Here is a 6,000-nt window from a genome sequence, read left to right as displayed (position 1 = left end):
GGAGTAGTGTCTTGGTGTCGCTAGGCAGACTTGTTTCTTCTAAGTTTCTGACTCACAGCCAACAGGAACTGTAACTAGATCTGGGGAGCCAGGGGTTTCATTCACTTCCCATGGCCCCTTCCTCTTCCTCGTCTCTCTATCCTGCTTCAAGGATGTTTCAAATTTGCTTGTACTGTTTCGAAAAAACTGTTGTCTCCACTCTCCAGCTGCCAGGGAAGAGACTCTGAGCGAGGAATGCACTTTCAGTTTTTTTTGGTTATTGCTGGGAAATCAAAACTTAGGTGTTCCCTGGTGGTGGCATGTCTCAGCTGAGGGAATGGGTTCTGCCTTCTTGGAAACATCCACGGTGCCCTGGAGACCAGGACAGCTACAACATCAGATGAGCGCCTCTTTGTAGTGAGACTTGGCAGTTTCTGCCTGAGTTGAGCTTTCAGGTCAGAATGCACCCAGGATGCTAGCCAGATGCCAACTACCAAATCCCTGGTCTTCCATGGTTCCTGCCTCTCTTGGGTTCCCAGCTGCCCCCAACTTGTATCGGGATCCCTCAACAGCACAAGCAGGTCCCAGCTGAAAGGGTCACATAAAGTCAGACCTCGCTTTAGCTACGTAAGATAGGCCCTTCTCACCAAGTCCGTTTGTCCTGCATTAGCAGGATAGAACACCTCGTCAGGAACACGTGAAGAAGGGCTTTAATGTCCTCTCATCCCAGCAGATTCCCTTACTTCAGATGTCTGCTGATGTCTGGTGAGTTCCCTCCATGTGTTCTCTTCCTATGGCTCTAATGCTAGTATCATTTCTAGTTAAGTCTCAATACACTAATGCTTGTATTTTATGTGGTGCTTTTGGTGAGAGAGCAGCAAGTGTGTCAGGCTTCATCACTTAGGTGAGTTAAGATATTTCAGACCTGTGACTAGAGGAGAGAACAGAACCCAACCAGGCCTCTGTAATCTGAAACACAGAAACAAGAATACCTGTGAGGTTAAGCATATTTTCCTGTAGTGGTCCCATCTGCCATTTATTAATGTTAATGTTTTACATGAACAATCCTGTATTACCCTTACAACTCTGTGAAAGGTGCTGTTATCTTCTTTATTGTGGGGACAACTGATGCTAATAAAGGCACGGTTATTGCCCAAGGTCCACATGGCTGGTGGGTCAGGCAAGATCTGGACTTGTATCTGTCTGTCACTGGTAGACTCTTTACTCATGCTATATCTACCCAGGGAAACCTTTGGACTCCCCAGAATAATGTTTATGATTTGGGATGTTGGGATTTGGGGTTTCTTTTTTAAGTTTGTTTATTTATGTGGGATCCTACTCAGGCCTTGTGCTTAGATAGTAATTTCACATGCAAACTGCTCTGAAACAAAACAGAATTTAAAGGAAGAAGAAAAAGAAGAAAGAAAAGGAAGGGAGAGAAAGGGCAATTCTTTGAAGTGCCAGCTGTGCAGGCCCTTTTGAGGGTGGCCTCACCCCACCATACACTCTGGCCTCTGCCTTGCTGGATAAACAGAACTGAAACTTAACTGGGCTAGTTCTTTACAATGCCTGTTTTGAAGTAAAACAAAACTTAAGTTCAACCAGATAGCTACCAGCCACCAACTGACTGGAAATTCCTGGCAAGATGTAACTGCTCTCACCTTACACAGGATGCAGATACCCCTTAACAGCTTCCTCTGTGCTCCCCCAGGCAGCCCTTAAACCATCTTTGGCTCCCTGATACACAAATTGCTATTCGCTCAGACAGGCTGTTTGCATTTTTATTGTGTCTACAGGACCGTTTTAAGTGGTCAGTCTGTCTCTTGGATAACTTAGTAATGAGTAAGGCATCAACAGTGAAGAAAGAAGCTGGAGAGGCAGCAGTTCAGTAGTCAGGAGCACCAACTGCTCTTCCGAGGGACCTGAGTTCGATTCCTGGCACCCACAATAGCTTACAACCACCTGTACCTTCAGTCCCAGGGGATCCAGCACCATCTTCTGGTTTCCACGGGCACAAGACATGGGTGCACAGATATACATGCAAGCAAAACACCAGTACACACAAAATAAAAATAAATCTTAAGAAAATAGTAGAGAAAATACATGTTCATCTTGGGGGCCATCCATGATTCACACTGAAGGTGCAGGTGTTCCTCAGAACAGTATCTAGCAGGGATGTCTGCTCATCTTGGATCTGATAGAGATGCAGACCCAGACCCCAATATGTAGCACAGTAAAGATGTAACAAGGACCTGCACCATCTAGTAGCTATTGAGAAGAGTAGACTTATAGAAACCAATACATGGTACTTAAACATCCAACAGTGCCTTAACCAAGACCAATGTAAACATCAGTAGGAATATGCACGCCCATCCCAGGGTGTCTGATCAGGTCTTGATGGCTTCACAAACAAGGACAGGTTGGAAGGGCTTCCAAGACAATGGTTGACTCCTTCCGGTACACCACAGGAGAAGCCCTTACTAGCTCCTCACAGCTTTCTGAAGCTGCTGTCTCTGACACAGGCTCCAAGGGAACAAAAGGTACTTCTGGGAGGGAGGAAGTGGTTCAGTGCCATCTACTTGGAACTCTCTAAACTCAAAACTTCCTTGAAGTCACATGCCTAATTTTCAACACACAGTTTTCTATTTTACCCCACAGTTGTCTTGGTATAAAAATCTTTTCACATTAAACTACCATGTGAAGCTGTTCCTGTAAGATCTCAACTGTGTGGCACCCCATTGCTTAGGATTCCAAAATAGCAAGTGTGTGGGGATGGAAACATTCAGTTCATAGCTACAGGCAAACACACACATGTGCCAGGAATGGTGGACCACACCTTTAGTCTCAGCACTCGGGACTAAAGAGGCAAGCAGATCTCTGTGTGTTCGAGGCCAGCCTGGTCTAAAAAGTGACAGCCAGCACTACACAGAGAAACCCTGTCTCAACAAAACAAAACAACAACAAAACCAAAACAAACAAACAAAACAACAACATACACACATGTATACCACATCATCATACTGATATTAAATGTTACCAATACCAGATCCGGGTACCCACTAGTTCACTATTAAGTGGAGACCTTACATCTACAAGTATGACACTTTCTTACAGGGGTTTATGGTGACTTTCTGATATGTTTGTAAATACTTTGTGCTCTTCCCTCCAAAGGGAGGGGCCTACTTTACCTTCCTATAAATGTGGAGCACACTTAGCTATTTGCTGCGTCTCACACATTCTAGGGAGGACAGTGAGTGGGCAGACCACTTACTTCCCTCTCATTCCCTTGATTACATACTCTAGGGTAACCGAGTTATGCTTGCTGCTGTACAATCCAGCATTGTGCAAGCCACTGGGGGATGATGTTTCCCATAGGCGGCACTGTGGGTGAGGCATGGGTGCAAGTCAACCTTAAGAGCTATCACAAGCCAGTCCAGGTGTGGTGTCGAATGCATATAATCCAAACACTTGGGAGGCCGAGGCAGGAGTATTGTGCAGGTTTGAGCCCAGCCTGGGTGTACAGCCCTGTCTGTCCTGGAACTCACTCTGTAGACCAGGCTGACCTTGAATTCACAGAGATCTACCTGCCTGTGCCTCCCAAGTGCTGGGATTAAAGGGATTAAAGGCAGGTGCTACCACCACCTGGCTGGAGTTTTGTCTTTAAGATTGTGTGTGTGTGTGTGTGTGTGTGTGTTGGTATGCACAAGTAAGTGCGGGTACCCAAGGAGGCCAGAAGAGGGTGTCAGATCTCCTGGACCTGGAGTGGAACTGGTTGTGAGGCACTTGCTGTGTGTGCTGGGAATGGAACCTGGTCCTTCCTCAGCAAGAACCGTGTGCCCTCTTGGCCACTGAGCCATTCTCCGGCCTAATGCAGTTTTCAAACCTTGGGGTTCTGGGTAATCAGACTCAGGGCCTCATGCTTTCGAGGCTAGAACTTTACAGACCGAACTGTTCCCTTTGCTCCGTTTCTAATTATTGATTTAGAAAGATTAATTCCTCCAGTGAGGTCATCTTCTCTTCCTTTCCTCCCTTGCCTCCTCTTTCTCCATCCTACCACAGGCTCACCTGTTTCTCGTTTGGACCCAACTGTAAAAGCCCCACACTGGGTCTGTATTGTCAGCTTACCTTGTTCCTTCACATGTAGAGCCCGAGTGTTTGGAAGTGTGCCTTGCTGCCTAAACTCTACTCTAGCCCTTGCCGACTGACACCCTTCTTGGTCCTTGTCCCCTCTCTCTGGCACCTGGAGCTCACTGATCCCTACCCTCACAGGGCCTCCTCTTTGGCTTCCAGGAACTCATTGTACTGTTTACTTTCAAAGAGAGGCTCCTAGACAGGCGAGCCAGCAACATCTGCTTCCTTGGATCTTCCCACTCAACGGCCTGTCTTTGGCTGTTCTTTCGATGAGGATAGTCTCCAAACCTTTTGGCTTCAAACAGTCATCTCTTTCTTTGAATTTCTAGGCCGCTGCTATAGTTTGGATCTGAATAACTCCAGAATCCCTAGCAAAGTTTGGTTTCCAGCAGAGGGTACTATTGGGAGGTGGGGAAGCCCCCCAAGAAATAAGTGAGGGCCCACATACGCTCTCACTCCCCACCTGCCTGCAGTAGGCGTCGGGGACAACATGTAACCAGGACAGCGGCTTCATAGTTACCTTTGTCCACACTCTCTCAGCTCAGTTTACTTCTTTTGTAAGCCACGGATCTAGTCCCTTGTGGTTCTGCTTCTTAGATAGTATAACTAGTTTGTAATTTACCATAGGCCTTGACCTTACTTCCTACAGTGAGCTAATTCCCATCTCACGGTCACCTAGCTCTCCACACTGGAACCTCCGTCATCCAGTTGCATGTGACACCCTGCTCTTTCTCACCGGGCTCTCGAACTCTGGCCCCAGACTCCTAACCCCCTTAGTTACCCTGGCCCAAGTGTCAGATAACCAGAGCTTTTTTCATACCCTAAAGCAAGGTACAATTATTCAGAATAGCTCATTTGTTTTTTCTTGAGACAGGGTCTCATGGCATAGCCCAGGCTGGCTAGAACTCATGACGTTCCTTCTGTCCCTTTCCCCTGAGTACTAGAGTTGTTACAAGCCACCACACCCAACCCCAACGCGACAAACCTTAACAAACCTTAACCTGTTTGGCCCAGTCACTTAGCCCTTCCTTTACAAACCACGATGAAATCTCATGTCTGAGTTTGTCACTCTTACCTCTGGATGGCCCTGCACGGAGGAAGTTAGAGGTATCCCTTCTATTGGGAAACTTTGAGGGCCAAACTTTTCAGTGCAGTTGACCCACGTCTGTCTTACTGCACCTGGGTAACCTTCAGCAAAGAATGACTGTCAGAGGCAGCAAGGGATTTGTGAGTGTCACCCCAGTTCAAGTTCTTATGCCACTCTGGTATCCAGTCTCAGACCCAAACCTACCGTATCTGTCAATATGAGGAAGTGGGCTTCCTACTCTTATTCCCCCAGGTACCTGCTCAGTCAGGGTAAGGCAAAGCAGCTGTAAGGCAGACACCCATCAATAAAGAAAGAATTCACTGCTTTTGCCAGGACTTGTGGCTCATGCCTTTAATCCCAGCTCTTTCTCCCTCTCCCCCTCTCTCTCTGTCTCTCTCTCTGTCTCTGTCTCTGTCTCTCTCTCTCTCTCTCTGTGTGTGTGTGTGTGTGTGTGTGTGTGTGTATAGAAGCAGGTGGATCTCTGTGAGTTCGAGAACAGCCTGGTCTTCAGAGTGAGTTCCAGGACAGCTGGGACTGTTACACAGAGAAATCCTGTCTCATTCCTCCCACCACCCAAAAAAGAATGCATGGCTTTTACATAACAGCCCAAAGTGAATATGCTGATTTTACATTGTAGCTCAGGCTGGCAGGTAGCTACGTGTCCAGCAATCTCTTGGGGACTCAGGATTTTCCTACCAATCCTTTAACTCCTCTTCCTCCGCCTTTTATTGCCAATAAAGCATGGGTTCTTGTAGTTCAGACAGCAAGAAGGCAAGAAACCCAAAGAGCAAATGTAGGCATTG

The sequence above is a fragment of the Phodopus roborovskii genome, unplaced genomic scaffold (assembly GCF_943737965.1).
Source record: "Phodopus roborovskii unplaced genomic scaffold, PHOROB, whole genome shotgun sequence".
NCBI lineage: Eukaryota > Metazoa > Chordata > Mammalia > Rodentia > Cricetidae > Phodopus > Phodopus roborovskii.
The sequence above is the reverse complement of the archived record's forward strand: the minus strand, read 5'-3'. Positions refer to the sequence as shown.